At 45.3% G+C, this 24,528-nt stretch overlaps 1 pseudogene; it reads right to left on the reverse strand.

Moving 5' to 3' along the window:
• LOC143410662 (kinesin-like protein KIF26B) overlaps nucleotides 1–24,168 on the reverse strand; it is a 30,231-nt pseudogene extending 6,063 nt beyond the window's left edge.
• Between the last annotated feature and the right edge of the window lie 360 nt (nucleotides 24,169–24,528).

Genomic DNA, 24,528 nt, shown 5'->3' on the forward strand with positions numbered 1-24,528 from the left:
GACTGTGATCCTGAGTACTCCTTCAGAAGGGACAGGCACATCAGGGGCTCTCTCCTGGGCAGGAGGGTGTTGGGAAAGCGAACATAATCACAATAGTTTTTCATCCTGAGGCTGAAGGGGGCCTGATCCACTGTGTCTCTGAATTTCTGACTCCTCCTACTCCAGAATGACTAAAGAAGGTGAAGTTTGCCTGAAGCCTTTGTAGATGCTCCTTAGGATAGAAAGGATACAGAGCCCCATATAAAGTCAAATCTGAGAAAAAAATGAGAATGAGAGGGCGTGGAGTGCTGGCAATCTGAAGGCTGCGAGGCCTGGCAGTTTTCCTGGAGGACCTGAAGATGCCCATATGTGTCAGTGAACTGGTGTAGCTGGAGGACGTCATGTGAGGTTACAGCAATCAGGCACTTTGACCTTGGACTTGCCAGTCTCTAGAAAGGTGGGAAGTGGATTTCTATTGTTAATAAATTACCCAGTCTAAGATGCTTTGTTATAGCTGCAGGAAGGGACCCAGGCACGTGGGAATGCCTCTATTTCTTCCACCTGCCCTGCTGTTCTCTGGGATAGCAGAGATGGATCTGAATAATCTTCTATTCCCACAAATTATGAGATAAAATTGTTATTCCAAAGACTAATAATAAATAAAAGAGGCCATGTTTAAAACAAGACGGAGAGGAAAAAACAAAAACAAAACCAAAGAGGGAGACCTCTGGGGAAGGGTAAGACCTCAGACCAAGACCTGGGTCACAGTGCCTCCCTTTCCTGTTCAGGGTTGATACTCAGGGTTGTACCGTGAGCCAGTTTAGATGGGGACTCACTTGCCTAGAGCCAATGCAGGTGAGGACTCGCTCCCCTTGGCTATGTGTAGACAGAGATTCTCCCCTTGAGCAATTGTATGATTGATTCCATTTGGGCAGATTTCTTTGGCCAGAAAGTACCCCTTTCCCAGTCTATAGGCCCCTCCCTGAGGTGTGTGGAGAGGCTATGTGGCAGCTGTTGGAGAAAGCACCTCTGGAGAGGCATTGGAGATTCCAGAGTGTTCTGTGGCATCATCCCCATAATCCCATGTTCAGGGAAGTGAGAGGAGAACGTAGTGGCCTGCAGCAGTGGCTGTGTGCTTCACTGCATGCCATTCGGTCTCTGCACCCAGAATCCCCTCTTGGTTCCTGCTAGAGGTCCTAGGGAGAAAGCACATGGGCTTCAGGAACTGGAGGTGTTAAACCATCTCAGCGTTGCTACTAACTTCGTAGCCAAATGCACCCATGTGGAATTGCTCTTTTCTTTTGGTTCTAGGGATCCTGAAGTTTGTAAAGTGAAGTGAGCCAAAATAAAGAGTTAGAAACCCTCAGGTCAGTTGTAGGGAGGGTAGGATGGATGTTTGGGTCAGTGCGAATCCACAACTCAGAGGAGTTTATGGGTAGCATTCCAGAAAGCCAGAAGTGACAAACACCTTCACAGACTCTGAACAGAAGCAGGTCTCACTGATCAGTGAGAGCAAGATGGCAGCCCTGAGGGCCACTATGCATAGGGTGCTGGGAAGCCCCATGAAAGTGAACCTGAAGATGGATCAACAGAGTTTGCTCCAATCAAACAAAGGAGAGAAGAAAGTTTGTCGATGCTGGTTTTTTTTTTTTTTTTTTAGTTGTAGTTGGATACAATACCTTTATTTTGTTTGTTTATTTTTATGTGGTGCTGAGGATCAAACCCAGGGCCTCACAGGTGCAAGGCAAGCTCTACCACTGAGCCACAACCCCAGCTCTGCTCTTCTTATTTTTAATGAATAGAGCTTCAGGAACTAGGAGATGGTCTAGGATTCATGTCATCAGGGATCCAAAATGAGAAGCATAGAGTATGCCACAGAAAGAAATTAGGACTTGATTTTCCAAATGTGGTGAAGTTCATGAATCTACAGACTTAACCAGCTTAGCAAACCTCGGTAGGAGAAACTCAAAGTCCATGCCCAGACACATGGATCATTTACAAACCAAGGATTAAGGAAAACACTTGAAGTTAACCAGAAGAAAATAATACCATATTGGCTGGCATGGAACCATTTAAATGACTGTGGAATTCTTATCAGAAATTAGGTAAGAGAGAAGACAGCGAAGCAACATTTTTAAAGTGCCCAAAGGAAAAACATAGGAAAGCCAAAAGCTCATATATCAAAAATGTTCTTCAGAAAGGAAGGGAAAATAATTATATCTTCATATAAAAGAAAGCTAAGAGCCAGCTGACTTGTTAACAAAAATAATCTGTCGGTGGTTCTTCCGACAGACAGAAAATGATGCTAGAAGGAACTTGGCATCAGGGATAAAGAGAAAAATAAAAAAAAAATAACAAATATGTAGGTAAATAGAAGATGTTATTTTTCTCCTTTTGAGTTCTTTAAGATATGTTTTGACCATTGAAAGGAAAAACTGAGAACATATCTGGAGCTGAACAAAAATTAAAATACATCATATCAAAGTTTGTGCATGCAATGAAAACATTGCTTAGAGATTCGTAGCATCAAATGCTTATGTTAGACAAATAGAAATTTCTCAAATCCATAATCTAAACTTCTACTTTCAGAAACAGAAAATGATGATCAAAATAAACCCAAAACCAGCACAAGGAGAAAAAAATAAACATGAAGACTAATATCAGTGACACTCTACAAACCTGTACAATGTGAATGAAATGGATGATTTCTGGAGAAGCAGGAGTTACCATAAGAACATGAACATTTATATGGCTGGGTGACCATCAGGAAAATTAAGTTCCTCATAGGAAAAGTTCCAAAAAGATCTTCAGTTGTAGAAGATATCACTGGAGAATTCTACCACATTTGAATACTCATTAATACTAACTGTATACAAACATTTCCAGGAAGTTGAACAACAGGGAACAATTCACAATATATTTCATGAAGCAGGTATTATGGGGCCATGAAGCCAGAAAAGATGGTGCCAGCATAAAATCACAAAAGAAACCCCAAACTGACAGACCCAAATCCATTGTGAATGGTAGATACAAATATTCCTACATCAGGCACTTATGGACAAGCTTAGAAAGACAATATGATGTTATGGATTGATGTAGAATAATTATACAACCAAAGTCAACACTTATCACTACAAACTTTCAGATAGGTAAGAGCAGGGAGTGTTATGGGTTGAATCGTATCCCTCAGAGACATGTGTAGGTCAAAACTCCATAGCTAAGGATCAGATCTTTTTTTTGCAGAGTGGCATTATTAAGATAAAATTACCTATGATGGGGTCATAAGGGGCTAGAATGAGCTCCTGGTTCAGCCTGGCTTGTGTCCTTATAAGGAGAGCAGGGCAAGTTTTGATTCAGTGTGACTTATGTCATTCTACGATTATCTTCTCACCTGTTTTGTTGATATTTGTGGTGAAACATTTTTACTCTTGTATCTCTTAGTGTGGGTATGTCCTCAGGTTATGTCTTTGTGGTTCCCATTGGGGGGTTCTATTTAACACGAGAAAGGGACATCACCCTAGTGTGACTCTGCAGCAAGGGAACTTCAGTAGTGTAGTGAATGCTGCTGCTGTGCCTCTCCATCCCCACCCCCTCAGCTGCTGATGTACATGCAGACACACTGTGTGTTCAATACCATAGAATACAGTTGGGGTTTTCTGCTACATTATTCTCTTACAACTTGTAAAAAACAACAGTGGCTCTAGCTTTTACAATTGTCAGGAATTTGCTTTATCAGAGATCTTTCTGCCTTCATGGAGATCTGAGTTCCTAATACAGTGTCCTTCAGGTCAAGCTGAGGGACTCCCCTCCCACAGGGCACATCTAGAGGGGACCAACTCCCTGGGCTCTTGTTTATCGGGTGCTGTGGTTGGAATGTATGTGTCTCTCCAAAATTCCTGTTGATGCTTCAGCCTCAACATAACAGCACTGAAAGGTGGGACTTCAGGGGGCAATTAGGGCATGAGGCTCCAACCCTAGGGATAGGATATGTACCTTAGAGTGCTTCTACACCATGCACAAAGAACTGGTTCACTTCCCCTACACACATACACACACACACACACACACACACACACACACAAGTAGGTTTGTCAAACTGGGAGTGATGGCGTATGGTATTGTTTTAATGAGCTTTTCCATCACTATGGCCGAGATACCTGACAAGAAACATAGAGGAGGAAAAGTTTACCAGGGGGGGGTCAGGGGTTCAGAGATCTCAGACAATAGAAGACTGAGTCAATTGCTCTGGCCCGAGGTGAGGCAGCCTATGATGGGGGAGCCCAGCATAGGAAAGCTGCTTACCATCAGGCAGCAAAGAGGCAGAGGCACAGACAGAGAAAGAAGGTGGGGCAAGTCACAGGGATGCAGCACCCTCCCAGGTCATGACCCCAGGGACCCACCTCCTCCACCCATGCCCCACCTGCCTACAGTAGTCAGTCAGTCAGTTCACTCAATGAAGTATGGTCTGATAAGGTTACAGCTCTCCCAATCCCACTGCTCCACTTCTGACTATTCCTGCCCTAGCACAGGAGCCTGGGTGGGGGATACCTCACATGAACCAGAAAAGGCTGTATCCTCTCTACGTGGGACACCAAGGCAAGATGATCACACATTGAAGCCCAACTTGACAGCAAGTATCTGTCAGTTGATGAGGAATACCCAGTCCAGAGTTAATTTTCTCCACAAAACATCTTTTGCACCCTATGCTCCCTAAATTTCACATCAGGTATAGCTTTTAAAAGCCTGGATCTTTACTCTGTGTACACACAAACACACACTTACACACCATTCCTACATTCACTTTTCAACAAAATGCAGGCACTGATTTATGAGAAACATCAACCCCTTGGGCAAAGTAAATGTCTGTCTCTGTAGTGTCCAAGATTTTTAAAATGGGAATGAACAAGATAATGCTTAAAAAATAGTCTGATCAATGGAGAGGGTAATGCTCTTCCTCCTTACCTATCCTGAGAATGTAGAAATACGCATTCCGAAACTGAAGCTGTTTGTGTTTATGTGTGTGTGTGTGTGTGTGTGTGTGTGTGTGTGTGTGTGTGTGAGAGAGAGAGAGAGAGAGAGAGAGAGAGAGAGAGAGAGAGAGAGAGTTGGAGCAGGGGTCACAGTGTTTGGGCAGCTCTGGGTAGCTCAGGCATTTCTAGGATGACCCTGCTAAGGCTCTGTTTGTATGAAGAACCAAGGAGATTTATGGGATGGGACAGTGTATTAATTATCCACTGCAGCTTAACAAATGATTGGGGAATCCTAGCCATGGAAACTCTTAGCTCACACATTACTCTGGATCAGAAGTCTAGGAAAAGCTTAGCAGAGTGATTCTAGCCTAGGTTCTCTAAGCTATCACATGGGACTACAAATCATCTGAAGGCTTGATGGGGGCTGGGAGACCCACTTCTAGGTTCACTCATGTGACCCTTGGTAGAAGCATTAGTTCATTGCTATGTGGGCATTTATGACACAGCAAATGGCTTCCTCCAGAGTTAGTGATCCAAGAGAATGAGTGAGAGCAGCTAAGACAGAAGCCACAGTGTCTTCTGTAACCTAATCTGCCTTATCCTATGATTCACAGAGACCAACCTTGGTATGGTGGGAATATCAGGAGGAAGGGACTGGTGGGGGCCATCTTGGAGTCTGGCTACCACTGATGACATGTGGTCAGATGGAGAACTATCTGAACAAGGACCACCCTTTGTGTCCCACCAACACTCACACAAGAGCATCACATGGGATGGGAGTGGAGATCACCCTGATGAACAGAGAGAAAAGTAAACAAGCCTGAATGGAGAGTGGCATTTCACTGAGTGATATCCGATTCACGGAAATATCTTGAAAGCCAACTAATTCCCATTGCCTTCCTTGCACTCCATCTGGCAATCTTTGGAACTTCCATCACTAGCTCACTCCTTTTTGGGAAGTTTACCCAATACTGAGTTAATTGTGCTTTGGGACCTATGAATAGATTCTCCTGAATGTTAATGAACAGGAAACTTAGTTGTTCACGAAGTTTTGAATTTGGTTTCCCTTTCATCAATTCCAAGAATAAACTGACATCCAATTCTTATACCTACAATTGAGGATCCTCCAAAGGTACACTATCATGGTTTAGATATGAAGTGTCCTTCAAAAACCCATATGTGAGACAATGCAAGAACATTCAGAGGTGAAATGATTAGGCTATGAGAGCTTTAACCAAATCAGTACATTAACCCAATGATATAATTAACTGGCTAGTTAACTATAGGCAGATTGGGTGTGGCTAAAGGGGTAGGTCAGTGGGGGCCTGCGTTTGGGGTCTATATTTTGTTTCTGGTGAGAATACCCCTGTCTGCTTCCTGGCTGTCATATCCTGAGCTGCTTTCCACCACCATGCCCTCACTTTGGGCCCAGAGGTATGGAGTTGGCAGACCGTGGACTGAACCTCAGAAACCATGAGTCAAAATAAACTTTTCCTCTCTATGTTGTTCTTGTCAGGTCTTTTGGTCATAGTGATGGAAAAAGCCACTAAAACATCCATCATAAACCTGATTTTGGTGATGATAGAGAAAACCAAGGACAGGGGCAAAAGGGATGTAGTCAGGGTAGAGAAATGGAGTTTAATCATGTGGAGGACGTTTCAGAGGTAGAGATGGTGTCCTTCCTTTCCTTTAAAGGACCCAGGGAGCAATGACATTGACATGCTATGACATCATGGGGAGAAGATTGGCCCCAGGGTCTTGTCTGGTCCCCATGTAAAGTTCTTGGACTTTCTGCAAGGTCTACTATATCCACCTTGTAAGCAGATGTTTCCAAGTTTTGCTGGGCATAGTCTGCCACTGACCATTCTTACCAGATTGCTGGTGGGGTCTGGGCAGGAACCATGGCCAGTGGGGCACCCCAGCCAGACAGGAGTCTTGTAGCACTCGCCACAAACTGCCTGCTGGGTCTGTGATGGTGCGCTGGAAATCAGCCTCCTTCTAATGCTAGAGGATCGGGATGTCTCTCTTTCTGACCACTTTCTGCTCAAATAGCACAGCACTTGAAAAATACAGAATGTAAAGAAATACTCAGGCTGATAACTGCCAACATAACTTTGCTGTATGAAATGTCCCAGGTTTGGCCTGAGAAAGTCACCGCTGTTACTTTCACAAAACATTCAACAAAACCATTCTCACTAAATGGAGGCTGAACCCTCTCAGTCATCCCATTCTGAGTTTGGCCACCAGCAATATTCATGACCCATCACTGTCCATCTCTCTCTGTCATCTGCAGTACAGACAGACCAGGTGAGCAGTCTGATGTGGGGCCTTCTGCTTTTGACATCACTGAGCTGAAGATTCTGCTGCCTAGAAAACATGGGCATTTGGAGCAAGGAGGCCTCACAACACTCTCCAGGCATGTACTTCTGTCTATTTCCAAATGCCTGTCTCTAGGATAGGAATCTTCCCGCATGAGCTTTCCCCTTCATCACCCACCACATTCTGGGTCAAGGTGCAGGCACTAGGAGAGCAATGAATTGGAAAGCATGAAGTACTTATGTAGAAATGAAACCACAGACACAGAAGAGAGTGAGAGAGTGAGAGAAAGGGAATGAGGGAATATGACTCTGTATGTTTTTACTGATCTGCAAGAAGCCAGCTCCCTGGAATACTAGAACTGATGAGTCAAATGAGGAAGATAGATGAGAAGGAGGCAGGTGCCCCAGGGCCTCCCAGGTCCCCTCTAAGCAGAGTCTGAGCTTCCTCACACACTCTCTGTGACTCTCAGCCCTGTACCTGGGACCACATCATGCCCTCTGCCCCCATCTAGGGTCTTACTCTTAAAGAGCTTCCTTGGTGCCTTAGGAAGTCAATTAATCCTCCCTACCCCATAACATATTCAAAAAGGTTCTCTCCTCTCTCTCTAGGTTCAGCCTCTTAGAAACAGTTTTGAAATCTTAAATCTGCCAGAAAGTGGCTCTCCTTCCTCCAGTCTTCATTAAGCCCACGGCCACTGTGTTTCTGGAATCCATTAAAACAAAACCAGGACATGCACGTGAGAACCAAATGAGAAGCAAAGCAAACGACCGGTGTTCTCAGGCGCTGGTGAGAGATGATTAGTCACAGATACTTGTGTAGCACTCTGTGAACTGAATCTGGTATCCCTGGAGCTTAATTAACTACAGGTGGCAAATCACAACCCACAAGATGGGCCCATCAGTCAGTAATGTTTATCCGACACCAAAAGAAGGGAAGACACATGATTGGTGCTTTTTTGACAAAGGAAATAGGAGACTAGACTCAACATTTCAAGTACTTATCACTAACAGGACAAGATAAGAAAAATACATAGAAAAGAAATATGAGCTGAATTTTAGGGATATGCTGCCAACCAACCAACTGATGCATGAATCAGTGGTATCCAAGGTTAACCTGCACCTGCTCAGTGCTGAGTTTCAGGCAGGCTGAGGCAGGGGCAAAACAGGACATGTAGAAGCTCATGTCTGATAAGGTCAAGGCCTCCGTGTGACTCAGAACCAGCAGGCTTTCCTGGGGTTGCTTCTCTGTGGGCAGACCCTCCCACACCCTGGAGCTTTCTGGATGCTGGATCGCAGCAGGCCTGGGCTCCCTGCAGTATGTATGAGCTTCATTCAGGCCAAGATGCTCATCTAATTCTTGGCTTTACCTTTCCAGTAAAAGAGAAATAAGCCAAGAGGGCAGGGTGGGATGAAGGACCATGGGAAGAAGATAAAGATGCTCTGGGGAGAGATCACATGATGATTGAGGTGAGACTCTAGAGGGAGGTGGTAGTGTTAGGATAGGGGGCTTGACTGTTGCTACATTGGCATCTGTCACACACCACCCAAGGATAGACTGATAGACCCTCAGCAACTTGCATGCCTTCTGTTTGGGACAGACGTGGGATCCCCTCTTGGGCTGGCTGGCATTACTCTAATTCATAGCCCTAGACTATATACAATTACACGTCACTGACCACAGAGGGGCCAGCTAGGAACTGGGTGAGGATAAATAAAAATCTACCCATTAAAGTAACTTACAAGTTTCTCTCATGGCTTCCTTGGTCAACAACCTGTAATGACTCCCCACTGCCAACTACAATAATATATATTCTTGTGGCTGGGGATGTGGCTTATGTGGTAGCACACTCGCCTGGCATGAGCGGGGCGCTGGGTTTGATCCTTAGCACCACATAAAAATAGAATAAAGATGTTGTGTCCACTGAAACACTGAAAAATAAACAAAAAAATTCTCTCTCTCTCTCTCTTTCTCTATTTCTATCTGTAAAAAATTTATCTCTCTTTCTAAAATAATAATAATAATAAATATATATATATATATATATATATATATATATATATATATATATATATATATATATATATATATTCTAGTTTTAGAGACTGATATAGAGTATAAGATAGTGGGCACTTTTATTCAGATCCAAGATGGTCAATGAGTAACTTAATCTGGGATTGCATTTTGTAGTCTCTCAATAAGAATAGGCCCCTCTTGGATCGTGGTCTTGCAGTTTGGAGCTTGGGCTCTACTCCCTCAGTCTCCAGTGCCTTCCACCCCTTCTGCCTGTGAAAATATCAGGATCCTTCAAGACCAGGCCCCAGTCTGGTATTTCCCTGCAGCCTTCTACCATTGCTCTGACTCACAGGGTCCTGCCTTTACCTAAAATATCTGATATGCTTATTTCTGTACTCCCCAATCACACAGGGCAGCTCTCAGTCCCTGACTCCACCATTCTCAATTTTATGCTTTTCTTCATTTCTCTCTAATTAAATTACAGACTCCTTATAGTCACCTTGTAATTTATGTTGCTGACACTCCTCCCTCACTGGAGCCTTCTATATCACTAAGCTCTAAGAGTACATGCCTGATGAATGCTTAACAAGTGCTGTGGTGTAATTTTGGGTATAACCCCCAAAGCCCATATGTTATGGGCTTGGTCCCCAGCCCATGGCATGACTGGGAGGTGGTGGAAACTTCAGGAAGCGGGGCCAAGTAGGAGGTCTTCGGTCACCCGAATATTCCCTTGAAGGGGATAATGAGAATCCAGTGTCTTTATTGTTGGTGTTGTTTCTTGGCCACCATGAGGTAAATGACTTTGCTTCACCACACACTCCCCACTATGCTGTGTTGCCAAAAGCAACAGGCCTGTCTGATCAGGGACTGAAATCTCTGAAACCACAATAAAAAATATACCTTTGCTCTTTTTAAGTTGATTGACTTGGGTATTTTGTTACAATAATGGAAAACTATCAGATATAACAACCAAAAATAAAGCTTACTGACAATGGGTTGCCTTATGAAAAGGATGTCATATTGCCATCAATATTTTTGTATTAATTGACATAGTCTCTTTTGATGTGGGCAGCAGGCAGACCATGGCTATTATCTACCAAATCCCTTACTTAACTTGTACATGATAAAACTGAAGCCCAGCATGGCTAATTATTTCTGAGCGATCACACAACTCAAGATCCCATGTCTTCTACTTTCTGGCTTAATGTTCTCACTGCACCATTCTGCACAAAGACCATAAGAATAAGCCTGATTATGTTCACTCTTTACTAATAACATGGGTCTCTAGGAATGAGGCTGGAATAATGAACTGTGGTGATATTTGATGGTTTCTATTGTTATATGCATCACAAGGAAATCTGAGTGCTCACCATTATTTACCCAATGATAAAATTCTAGTTCCTTTTTGTAAAGCAAATAACCAAAGCATTAAAATTTTCCTAACTCAAAAGCCATCTCAAATAAAAGACAACTGCCTAGTAATTGAAAACGTTAGCGATCTACTTAGGAATTTCCTTTGAGGGGTTATATGGTTTCTCCAAAAGAAATGGTTTTTAATGGATGCTTATAACACCTGACATCCAGCATTTCTCTTAATAATCATAAACAAGTGAGTCAAGGTCACCTAACCTGAAATGAGCTCCACTTCACCACCAAATCCATCATGGAGCCCCGAATCTGTGGCAGCAGATAACAAAGGTCTGATGCTCTGGGCACTCCATATGAAATCCTATCTCTAGCACCTACCATCACATGTTAATTTCATATTATTTCCTCCAAAGGCCTTACCTAAAAAGAGGCCCTCAAAGGACAGTGCCTGTGAAAGGACTCAGCCCTGGGCAAGGTCATGTGCAGAACCTTCGGCCACTCTCCAAGGAGCTATTGTGCACATTTGTTTCTTTCACATCTTTTTCCTCCTCTTTGTTCCACTACAACAGGCAAACCAATAAATTAATGTCTTGAAAGAGAATAAAAAGCAGTTAAAGAACAATCAATTCAAGGTGCTTAATTAGAGAGAAGTAATGAAAGCATTCTCTAACACTAAAACACAGATGACCATATAGCAAATGTCACACAATCATCTGGATTTGAAGATCAACACTGGGTAGGTTGAAATAACGGGGTTTGTCACTCAAGTACTGGGGAGGCAAGCAGATATTTCTTCCCCACAAAGATAGTGGCATGGCTGGGGTTGTGGCTCAGCAGTAGAGTGCTCGCCTAGCATGTGCGAGGCCCTGGGTTCGATCCTCAGCACCACATAAAAATAAATAAGTAAAATAAAGGTATCATGTTCAACTACAATTGAAAAATAAATATTAAAAAAAGATAGTGGTGTAGATAAACTTTGTTATGTTTAGTGACTAATACAACACATTGTTATGCCCTTGGCCCTGATGATAGGACACAGCAGCTGTTTTGTTTTACTGAGTAGCTTGTCACTTCCAACTTGTCTTATATGGGGTTCTGCCCCAATGTCTGCTGCTGAGACTGAGGGGGGTGAAGCATAGCACAGACCAAGTGCATCAGATGCTGAAACACACACCACTGGGAAATAAAGACTTTAAGGTGCTGACAGCCATGAAGTTTTCCAAACATTCTTAGAATGCAACATCCTCACCACCATGTTCTGTGAGTTGCAATGGGGTGGGGTGGGCTGGCGGGACATCTGGGGATGTAAAACTGCATGAATGCATGATCCCTTAAGGCCATTTCTTTGATTTGATGAAGACAAAGGGTTATGATGTGCTCTGATCAGAATCCTTACATCTGAATTGGAGCATTCCAGAGCTGGAACTCACTGATGGTGGAATATGGAAAAGCAATGTCATGATTGATAGAAAAAGTCTCTGGGACAGGAGCTGCAGATGCAGCTGGTACAGTAGAAAAAGGACCCCCTTTCTGAGCATCACCCTGTCTTTTAATCCCAAATAGGCTGTTGACACCCATATTCTGCAAAGCAGTGGCTTCTGGAGAGCCTAGAATTCCACAGAAGGGGGAGGGGTGGCAGAGGACAGGCCCCCTGCCACCTGCATTTCAACCAAGTAACAGAATTGCATTGCCTTTGGGGCTTGGCATTATTCTTTTTTTATTTGAATGATGAGGCTAAAGAATGAATGGGGACAATTTCTTTAGAAGTCATTGAAGAATAGAAATTATTCCAGGCAAAATTCTCAAGTATCTCATTATTCCTGGTACCTTTTGCTTCTGTTTCCCTGCTTCCTTCTCTCCTTCCAATCCTTTCACTTCACCTACCCAGTTCTCTTCTCCTTGCCCATCAGAACTTACTGTTACACGTCACACTAAACTCCAACAAACATGTCAGTGGTTTTCCTGAGTTCTGGAGTACGTGCCTTTAGACAACAGATTCCTAGAGGTGGCAAAGACTCCCACCCACCACAGTGGTGGTAGTGTATAAGTGGTTCTATACGGTGTGGCACTGTGTGTGTGTGAACAGAAGAAGTGCAACCCCTGCAGCTGGAGTTCACTCCTGACTGTCCATGACTGTCTTTGGGGTGGAAGTGGAGGAAGGCATCTCCCACTGCACCTTCAGTGAATCAAAGTATACTCCATCCCTGAGAGAGGCTGCCAAGGTCTTGGAGACCTTCGGTCCCACATACAGGTTTCTGTAGTCCAGAGGTCAGGGAACTTGACCTGATCCCTCAGAGACCTCTAAAAAGTAGTACAGTGCTTGAGCAAATAAAGCCACGGCTCAGGGACCAGGTAAGGAGACACCATGGATGAAGAGCCAGTGATTCATGGATGCTCCTGTGCATCCAGCACCCTGGACTTTCCCCCTGCTGAAAGTGAGGGATGTGGCAGACTCAAGGTCTAATGATACACAGAACAACAAGTTTTTACAGTGAAGCCTTCTGTGGTCCTATCCCTAGCCAAGAACTACAAGTGACAGGATATCAGAAAGAAGAGATGAGACCTCAATCCCCAGGACCTGGAGGTCCCCTCATCAGAAGACAGGGGAGCAGTGGACCTCACACACACCTGCCCTTTATCTCCCTGGGACCCTGTCCTCAAGCGCCTGCCTGAATTGGACCATTTCTTTGGGGGTTTCAGGCTCCGGCACCTGCCACCAACAAAGCTGCTGTTCTCGACTCATGGAGTCCTGGGCCAAGGACGCACTGCCGGTGGCCTCGCTGTCCCTCATCATGCTCTCCTAGCCACTTACTGTCACTACTGTGGTAGAAGAGGGCAGTCTTCCCCATGGCCGGCGGGAGTTCCCTGCTCAACACGCTGCTATTGTTGCTGCCATGCCCCCTGCTGCACCGGTGTGGCTTCCGTGGTGGGGTGATCTTGCTGTAGGGTGAGGACAGCAGGTGCGCTGCTGCAGGCTTGTCCTCCACAGGAGCCCCACTGTGCTCCTCCACCTCGGGTCCAGCCCACACCTGCAAGCGCCAGGCGCCCATATTCCCTTGCAGCAGCTCGGAGATGTGCCCATTGACTGCTCTCAGAGGCAGTTTGGAAGCCAATCCAGAGTTTCGGTTCCTGCTGAGTGACTGGATGGACCAGGATATGTGCTTCCTGCTGGGGAGCATATTGGAGCTCTGGCCCACTGACTGAGGCAGCGACTTGGTGGAGAAGCTGAGTGTTTTGGTGGTGGAGATTGACAGGCTGCAGGCATTGGGGCTGGCCAGGAGGAGCTTGCTTATGGCTGAAATCTTGAACTGGCTAGCCTTGGGCGAAGCCCCTGCTGACTAGTTGGTGCTGCAGCTGGGTGGTGAGGCCCTGTGCTGCAGGTCCAGGCACCTGCCAGCAAGTGGCATGGTGCTGTCTTTGCCAGTGTGCAGTTGTAAGCTCATGGAGGACAGGCTCTCCGCCCTCTCCAGCAACAAGCATCCGTAGTGGCTGACTGTTATTCTGCCAAGAGAGTTGGTTCTGCTGGCCACCTGCTCCAGCTTGGCACTGAAGAACTTGCTGCTGCTACTGGCATCCTTCATCTTGCTGCTGGGCTCATCAGGGAAGCTGGTCAAGAAGGTGGCTGGCTGGTTCAAGGGGCTGCTGCTGCTGCTGCTGCTTGTACTGTGCTAGGGGCTGGACCAGTTCTTCTGGTCCAAGCTGGACTTGTGGACAGGGGGCAGAGGGGGATTCCCTTTAGGCAGGGCAAGGACACAATGCTTGGGTGAAGCTACCTTGTGCTCCAGGGTTGCCTTAGAGGCCTGGGTGCCTGATGCTATCCCCAGGCCATTGGTGTCAGCACTGCAGTGGAAGAAAAGGTTGTCTAGCTCCTTGTGTCTGCTGGCTTTCTGAAATGCTCTAGGAAGGATGCTGAATTTCAGGCTTTTGCTGGAATGTATTGGGCTCTGGGCCACAAAACAAGGCAGAGCCATATCACAGCCATCCACAACCTTCTTGAAGTTGTCAGTCACTGGGGAGGCAGATACCTCTCCACTGCTGCTGCTGAGCCTGTCACCCGGCCTATCCTGTTCTTGCTCTGGTCTGGTCTCAGGATTAGTGGGGCCTGTGGCAGTCTCATATCTAATCCCTTATTCACTGTGAAAATCATTCTCTTTTTTCACTTCCTCTTCTCATTTCAGCCAGGGGTCCTCAAATTTCATCTCTTTCTTTGCACTGGTTTCTTCACTCTCCTGGGACAGGGTTGCTCGGGCAGCTGTTTTGGAGATGGCAGTAGAAGCCTCAGGCTCTTGCACGTTCCGAGGGCTCATGGCAATGCACGGGTAAACCATGATGTTGGTCTTCATGGGTGTGTACCCTTCGCAATTGCTCAGGTTGGCTGTGACCATGGCCTTGCCCAGCGTGGATATTTTGCAGCTTTTGATGGGGGTGGCTTTATTGAGAGACTTTCCCCACCTCAGACAAAATGAGCAGGTTATCAGGGCCTACCTTGGGCTTCTCTCTGCACACCACAGCAGTGTTCTAGATGCTGCTAACAAACTCTGAGGCTGGAGGTTCAGCCATGGCCTCCCCCATGCCCAAAACATGTCTGGGCTATGAAACTGTGACATGATTGCTTGCCATCACTGCCAGCGCTCATCTCACTTAGCCAGGAGCTGATAGAAGAATGCCTGCTGCCTGTCTCCTGAGTCTTCCCATCCAGGCTTAGCTTTGGAAGAGGCAAGAACTGTGTGATGCTCACTTCAGAGACGGGAGCCATGCTGGAGTAGCCCTCCAGATCATCGCTGATGCTGATGATGATACTGACGGGCTGGGAGCCTGAGGCTAAGGCCTGCACAGAGCAGTAGCTATTGAAGCTGATGATGCTGGTGGGACGGCCACTGTCCAGGACCCCACTGATGTTCAGCTCTTCCACCAGCGTTAACACCAGCTCATCCTCCCTGTTCAGCTCCAATGGCTGATGCATGGTCACCATTGTGGTGCTCAGAATCTCCTTCTTGGAGTCTGGAGAAGATGCTGCCTGATGCTCCTCCTCAACAGGGGTTTCTGGGAACCCCTCACTCCCAGCAGACATAGATTTCTTCAAAACCGGGGGGCTCATTCCAACTGGAGGGATACGTACCTCAGGCTACAGCAAGGACTTGCTAGAGACCATGCCATAATCCTTGCTCAATGGTGGCAGTGGAGCAGAGGTTGGCAGGACCCCCTTCTTGGTATAGACTGTGCGTCTTTGGGAAGGAGAGCTGGGGGGTTCGTACTCAGAAGTCTTGGATAGGCTGGCAATGCCCAGCCACGGGAAGCCCATGGGCCTAGGCTTGCCCTCCATGAAGCCACAGGAGTTCAGGCTCTCCCAGCTGCTCTGGAGGCCGGGGCTCTGCACCATCTGGCCACTGCTGCCTGGGATGCTTCGGGGTGCATACTGTGGCAGACACAGGGGAATGATTCCTTTGCATCTTACAGGCCAGGTTGTCTGGGCCTTCCCAATCAGTCAGCTGGTCACTGACCCATTGTCTTCCTTATCACATTCAGAAAGTGAGTTTTCCCTAGACACTTGGCTTAACAAGGGGCATTTGCTCGCCTGCTCTGCCCCAAACTGTATAGGCAGCTCTTCAAAAGGGAACTTTCTGGGCTCCTTGCTGCCATCAATGCAGTCTAGTCTCTCTTGCAGCTCAGCAAATGTGTTACACTTCAAGCAGTCCCTTTCTGATTGGCTGGCTGCAGCCTCTCCTGCCTCTTGGGCTGGCTGTCACCTCTGGTCTTCTGCAGGGCATGTACAATGGGAACAAAGACTGGGGGCCCCTCATTGTCAGTGAGCTCCTTGTCAGAGGGGGCTGTGCCATTAAGCCCGATGTAGATGACACTGTCACAAGACTGCTCGCTGCTGGAGTAGTAGTCAGGATCACTGGACAGGTGCGCAATGGGGAAGTCGGGGTCCACCGTGGCTCTGGTATGGAAGAGTCTCAGCTAGATGGGCCTGTGCCTTCTGCCTTTCTCCACCAGAGGAGCTCGAAATGTACTATGAGTGAGAGAACAGTTAATAATGTGGCACCTCTGAGACAAGCCCTCCCAGTGAGCCTGACATTATGTGGTAAATGGTAGAAGCCACTGACTCAACAGGAGCTCCTGAAGGTCCCTTTGATTGATCTCCCACATTGAAAACCAGAACCATGACTCCAGTAGGCCAGACCAGAGTGCCCAATGTTCCATATCATAGCTGTATGTGCTTAAGGTAATCCCTATATGGCACACTGAGGAATTAGAGGCTGCTCAGCAGAAGAGATGCAGTCACCTTCTGACCTCTTAAGGGCTATTCCTGAATACAACCAACAGAACATTGGTTGGGAAACCCTGTTTTATACTCCATCCCCCCATTAAAAAATACATAAAGGAGAAGGAAAGAAAAGCCCTCCCACATGTTAATTGCTGCCCCCACCCCCAGGATCTGAGTGGCCACAACTACCATGGTCCTCTCAGGCATTCTTGCCAAGCTGCCACTGTCTGGGATTTGCTTCTGCCAGAGGAAAGGAGCCCAGTGGCATCTAGCAGACTCAGTATCAAGCAGAAAACATTGAATTAACACGACAATTCCAGCAGCCAGGAAATCACTCCTGAACATGGGGGTGGGCAATAGGGCCACATGAGCAAGAAGTTAATAACCCTCTTTAGAGAGTTGACTCATTGAAGGACACAGTCTTCATCTACATAGGACAAGTCAGGCAAGAGAAAAACTAAATAATTTCCATCTTTCCAACATTTTTCATATCAAAATTTATCTAAAGCACACCAAGCACTACCTGTCAGAGGTCAGACTGGATGCCCAGGGCCAACAGAAGACCTGATTCTCTCCTGTCAGTGGGAAGGTTTCCCTGCCCCCAAGTGAGGACCACAGCAGTGATGCTTTCACATGCACCCCTGTGTTTGGGGATCAGCAATATTGATTTGGCTCTCTCTGTCTCAGTACTGGGGCAAGGCTCCAAAGCTCCATTACCCACTCCACCCACTGTGAACTGCTTACCTTCGTTGTCTTCTTCTTCATCCTCAAGACCCTTGATGCAATCTGGATGGTAGACAGGGTTTCTGCATAGTTACCAGCTGCAGCAGAGATGTGAGTGTTCATGGTGATGCGACAGTTCATGTTCCCCAGACTCTCCAGAAGCAGCATGGTGAGCTTGCTCTCTCTGGCAAACAAAGTGAATTAAGGCTGTATTAGTGGGCCATGCTTCACATTGACTGTCAGGGTAGGATTTTAGGTCTGTACATGGTTATTTTGTTGTGGTTGGTATTTTTTTCTTCCTTTTTTTTAAATGGCACACCAATTAGCATCATTTTCCAGCATGGGATCATGGGGCTACTTGTGGTTGGCAGCTGAGCAAGTGCTTCTTACTCCAAAGATGAAATTCATGCAAACACCTCCCTGGGCACTTCTCTCCTGGATGTGATGGGGTGTTCCTGTTTGTCTGTGTGCATATGACATTGCACATAATGAGGCCTGGGAATAGAAATGGGAAGAAGGGATCACAGAAAATGACTTTGTGACCAGTGACACAGCGTGCTATCTGCGTACACTGCCTTTCTCTGCAAGTCTGCACACAGGCAATCCCTGTAACAAAAAGCAGTTCCCTGCTGAGAACTTGTATTGAAGATCTATGTGTTTATAATACATGCAAAATGTCTTACAAGGAGTTGGAACCACTTTATCCTCACTGTCTCTTAATTCTCATATTTGCATCTAGTAGCACAGAAGGAAAAATGTATTTGTATTCCTGATAAGTGGAGAACCACAGAAACAAGCCCAAACACTCACTTGCTCAGCAATTGAAAGAACTTTCTAGAAAGGCCTCCTCTGGGAACTTTTCAGTTGCTGTATGGGGTCAGAGTGTCCAGAGTGGTGATAATGAGGCCCATGGGTTTACTGATTGTGTTTCTGGACACTTTAAGTATTTTCCTAATGGAATGTCTCAAGTTTTTTTTTTCCATTCCTATACTTGTTCTACCATTTTTTTCTGTCTTGCTTTTAAAAGGCCTCTTCTTACTTCATCAGCAGCATTTGCCAAGTGCCATTTCATCTCTGGAGCATCCCCTCCCCTGAAGGCTGAGGCCGCCTCTGTGTTTCCCATGCCCTATGTTCATATCTCTGCGATGTGTTTGTAATGCCAGATGAGAGGAGTTCATCTGCATGTCTGAACCCCCTGGGGAGGGACTGTCCAGTTCAGCAGACTGTGGGAGATGCAGGCCACTGTCAACAGACAAGGGGCCATTTCACATGTGACCTGAATCCAGCTTCAGGTAGGAGAGACTGTGGTGTGATAGTTTTCCTTCCCATCTGAGACCAATTAAGGTGTCTGTTCAAGGATGCTGAGCTCACAACGGCTCAGTACCAGGACAGTTTCAGAAGTGGTGAAAGAAGCAATAAGGGAGGTGTGGCGGGGCACCAGGGACAAGCTGCATACATTTAACTCCCTTCATGTCCAGAAAGGATGTATCATGGACATAGCCATTCAGTGGAGAGGTTGAGTCTTATTATGGCAAAGACAGTGCACCTTGGCCTTGTCTTCAATATGGGATGCAGAAGATGGGTTCCATTTGGGATAGTTATGATCATATAGATTCTATAAAATACCTGTGAGTCCTGAATTAGTGAATAATGGTCCATGACTTTTGGGGGAAATGCATGGTTTAGTGAGCCTCTGGTGAGGATCCTGTCACAAAAGTTTCATCAACTGGTCATTACATAATCTTGTTTTATTTGTATTTCTGTTGAAAGATAACTTATTTAATACCTATTCCTAATAAGTACTAAAACATATGCAGTATTGCTTTATAATAAACACTAACCAAGAAGGGTTCAATAATTTCCTGAACCAGAGTAATATGACCATAAATTTCTTTGGCTTTTGGCCTCACAACAATACATTGGGCTACAGATTTTTTTTTCTTTAACTGTTCATCATCTCATGAATCTACAAATTCAGTTACTTTTTAAAATCATTTTGGGGGCTGGGGATGTGGCTCAAGTGGTAGTGCGCTCACCTGGCATGTGTGCAGCCTGGGTTCGATCCTCAGCACCACATAAAAAAAGATGTTGTGTCCACCAAAAACTAAAAAATATAAATATTTACAAATTCTCTCTCTCTTTCTCTCTCTCGCTCTCTCTCAAAAAATAAAATAAAATAAAAATAAAATCATTTTGATAGCTTCATTATGTACTACAGATATTAGCTTAGTATTTTCTGGAGTGCTCTTACATATAGATCAGGGAATTTCCTCTTCCTTTTTCTGAATGTACTGTTGTATTGATTCATTAATATTAAACTTGCAGTTGACAGCACTGTAACTCGGGCCTGAGTGAAGCTTATTTAACATGTGTGTTTCCTCCACAAGGCACATCACAGCCTTCGTGTCCTTTGTTACATTAGACAACACGTTAGCACCATGCACAGGATCATTTAAAACAGTGAAATCACCAACAAAAACACAAAAATGCAAAACAAAAAAAAAACCATGTAGCAGTACATCAACTTGAAAGCACACTTATTTATAAATAGAAGAGCTGACATAAGAAGGCAGAGTAGCACCCTGTGCCATTTCAATGGGGAATATATGGGTTGGAAACTCAAAGTTTCTACTACTCTGCAAGTCCTGAAATGATTCTGAAGTGCGTTGAGTATTATTCAGGGATTACTGTTATGGTTTGGATATGAGGTGTCCCCCAAAAGCTCATGTGTGAGACAATGTAAGAAGGTTCAGAGGATAAATGATTGCTTTATAAGGATCTTAACCAAATAAGTGAATTAATCCCCTGATAGGGATTAACTGAGTGGTAACTGAAGTGGTAGGGTGTGGCTGGAGGAGGTGGGAATTGGGGATGTAGCTTTGGGGAATATATTTGTATCTGGTAAGTAGAGACCACTCTCCCTGTTTCTGATCATCATGTGAGCTGCTTTCCTCTGCCACGCTTTTCTGCTGTGATGTTTAGCCTCACCTGGAGCTCTGAGGAATGGTGCTGGGCTTCTATGGACTGAGACCTCTGAAACTGTGAGCCCTCAAATAAATCTTTCCTCTACAATTGTTCTGGTTGGCCCTTTTAGTCACAGCAGTGAAAAAGCTAACTAAAAAATTAGAAAAAAATTTTATCAAGTAGGAAAATTTGCAACTACGGAATCTACAAATGGTGGTGACAGACTATACTACGGCATTCTTCATGATAAGTTTGTCCATCAATTGCACCAAGCTGAAGGCCTGCTCCTCTGTGTCTCCAGGTGAGTCTCCAGGGAAAGACATCAAAGTTGGAATGAAAAGATAGTATGTTGTTGTATCAACTTGCTTGCCCTGACTGTCCCACAGGATCCCCACTCATGATATGATGATATAGACAAATGTTTCTTGTTATTTTTTTGAACCTCACATTGTTAGAAGAAGTCATGGCATATATGTTGCTTGGAAACCAGCAATTTCACTCTCCTTGTTGAAAGAAAGCCAGTAAAACTGCCAACCAGACTTTTTTGATTGGGCCAATCTAGACTCAAAGACATGTCCTTAGGGGAGTAAAATATGGTGGAGAGAAAACCTTGGCTTTTTCAACCTCATGATAACCCTTTAACTTGGAAGGAAGATTAGCAAGTGAGTGAGAAGGGCAGGTGAAGAAAGGGGCAGGGTACCAAAGGCTGCCAACCATAAGCTGAACTCAGTATTGTGGGAAGGGAACTAAAGAGGTTCCAGAGAGTTTGTATGGTCAGCACAAACTCAGTTCACAGCTTTGTATCAAGGCTGAAGTGACAGAAGAGAAGGGGTGAGCTGCTGACTAGTCTTGCCTGAGTGTCATGCTGGCTACAGGGAGGCAGAGTCTTGGGGCCATATGAGAGGGGCCCTCGCTATGGAGGATAAGAGCGTAAAGGGACTGGTTATGAAGCTGAGCTGACTGGGGTTTGGGAAGAACATGGCATTCTGTTAAGTAGCCATGTTTTATGGACATACATTTCACCTCCTGCCCAACCTGACCACATATGCCTTTAAAAGTAATTTTTAAAAAACTTGCTATTCAAAATAAGTCAACCCTTTCATTGGCTACCATAAAAGCAATGAAAAAGAACAGGATAATGAACACATTTTGTTTTATTTTGTTTTTGTGTGCTGGGGATCAAACCTAGGGCCTCACACTTGCTAGGCATGTTCCCTCCCTCTGACATATCTCCACAAAAGAAGCATATTTTAATTAATAATAATTTTAAAAGAACATGAGAGATCATGAAGCAATCTATAACAGGGGCCAACAAACTAGGGCCACAGGAGCCAAACTGACCACTGCTTATTTTTATAAATTAAGTTTTATTGGAACACAATGAACCTGGTTGTTTATATATTGTCTGAGGCTGCTTTGGTATTACAAGAGTAAATTAGTTGTAACAGAGCCTACAAAGTAAAAGATCTTTACTATCTTGTTCTTTATAGAAGAGGTTTGTTGACCCCTGCTCTAGAGTAATGGCAACTGTGATGTCATTCCAGATACAGAATCACCCAGAGAATGAAGGTGTGTCTTACTTTCTTTAGTACTCAATAATATATTCAATAGTTGTGCTGTCCCTTTTTTAGTTCAGATGTTTCATGAAGCAAGAGCAAAAGTCAATTCCATGGAAACAGGCAAAGAGAAACAAATGCTTGGCTTTTGAAATCACTGGAGCACCAGGTCGCAGTCATTGATGGTGGCTCAAATCACTTACTACTGCCTGCAGAAGCAGTCTGTCCTTCCAAAGGGGATGTCAGCGCGCTAATGTTCACTCAACTAATTAGCTCATTACTGTACGCAACTCCTCCTTCTAGAAGCAATTGTTAAGTACCAACTCAGGTAAGAGAGACTGTACTGTACTAAGGAGTATAGGGAGAGAAATGGTTGTGTGAAATCTCATCATGATATTCTCTGATAAAAGCTAAAGTTAAATGGCATCAGCAAGATGAGTGACTAGAAGCTCCTTCTGCTTGTGCCCCCCCCCCAAAGGACAGCCAAATCCACAAACGAAGAACTACATTTTGATGGAAATAACTGAAGAATGCTGAAATATATCAAATGAGTAGAAGAAACCCTGTAGAGAGCAGAAAACCAGGATGGCCTCTTAGAGGAAGGAAATACCTCACCTCTGGCACCTTACCCTCAGTCAGGATCAATCTGGAATCAGGAAGGACTTCTCCTTGCAGGGAAAAGGTAGGCAAGAGGAACTGCCCACCTTACCACCATGACCACCTAAGTCCCTGCCACTGGGGAATCCTGCAGTCTTCACAGGCACTAAGCCTTACTCAGGGAGCTACCTGGAATCCACACAGCTGCATTATCCCCAGATGAAGAAGCCAACACTGCTCCCCATCCCCTGTGACCAGTGCAGCTAATGAACTGCACCACTGTGGAATGAGAACATTGTGCTGGTCTGGGGGCGAGTACCCACTGAACTTCTCTATCCCCTGAGAGTACTCATATACCACCCCATCTGATAACTTACCATCTTGGAGCCCAAATGCTGTTACAGTCTATCTTGGGGGACCAACAGCATGGATCCACTCTACCCATGCTGCCTAGTCAATGTTGTGCCCTGCTGCTCAGGATCTGAGCCTACTTGGAGCCCTGCCTCTCAGGGGAATGATACACTGACTACCCACAACAGTAATGGCCCACAGAACCAAAGGTGAAGCACTGCCCTGCCCCTCAGGGAATCCCTGCTTTGACCTTCCAGGGAAGTAATGCTCTGCCTGAAACCTGAGCTGAAATGGTATGGCACTCCCTGCCCCTAGGGAACAAAGTGCAGTGGCTGAGCCAAGCTGCTGGCATGGGATCCCATTCCCCCTTGAAGCAGAGTATTGGGTGAGCTGTGCGATCTGTCCTCCAGGACAGAGAGCTGTATGCAGGCCAAATAGCTCTAGCACTCTTCTTCCCTGGAACTGGTCTAGAACCCTGAAGTCTGAACTGTGGAACCTTGCTGGGGAGTAGTCTTCACTTACTGGGGAGTAGTCTTCACTACATTAATCCTTGTCCCCTAGAGTCCAAGCCACAGCTACGCTTTACTATTTCTGGATCTTTCTGTCACTGGAAATCTGCCATGTCCCACAATTCCAAGGGTCCAGTGTCATCTTACTGGGGACCTTATCTCCTAGATCAGAGTTGCTAATGTCCCTATTGGCTCTGGTTCCCAAATCATAGCTGAGCCTTGTTTTCTAGGGACTAAACCCCCAGAGCACCCCATCTTTCCTGAAGGCAGGCCAGTGTTGGACCCTGACGCCAAGATCAGAATCATAAGTAAAACCCAGTTCCCTTGATCCAAGTTGCTGTAGTGTGCTTCAGAATCAGCTATGCAGGCAATCTGCTTCCCAAAGTGTCTTGAAAAATGAACCTAGGATCCAAGTCCCAGGTGTCCTTGTAGGTTTGAGAGACCCTGATCCCAGAACCATGGGTCTATAACTGCTCTAAGAACCTGTACCCTGGGGCCCAATGCCACTGCAACTTCTTGTGGGCCATGTCAGACTCAATGCCAAAACTCATCATTGTAGGGAAAGTGAGAACAAGAAGACGCCCCCAAACTTTTGTTACTCAGCATTCTTTTAAAAACATTCACTGACACAATCTCCTACAGCCTATGCCATTGAAACATCAGCAGACATCACTGACATTGACCACAGCTAAGAACCTACATGGAAGCTATACCACTATGTCTACTCAGAACCATAGTCATGTACCTTTCCCAGCCACCACCCTAAGACCTATCCGCAGGTGAAAGTCTTTCCCTACATAAGTCACTCTGTAAAGTTTAAAAGAGATGACCATTCTATTACATGTACAGACATCAGAACAGGGACACAAGAAACATGAAAAATCAAGAAAACATGATACTATCAAAGGAAC

This window comes from Callospermophilus lateralis, chromosome 11, assembly GCF_048772815.1.
Source record: "Callospermophilus lateralis isolate mCalLat2 chromosome 11, mCalLat2.hap1, whole genome shotgun sequence".
NCBI classification, from domain to species: Eukaryota; Metazoa; Chordata; class Mammalia; order Rodentia; family Sciuridae; genus Callospermophilus; species Callospermophilus lateralis.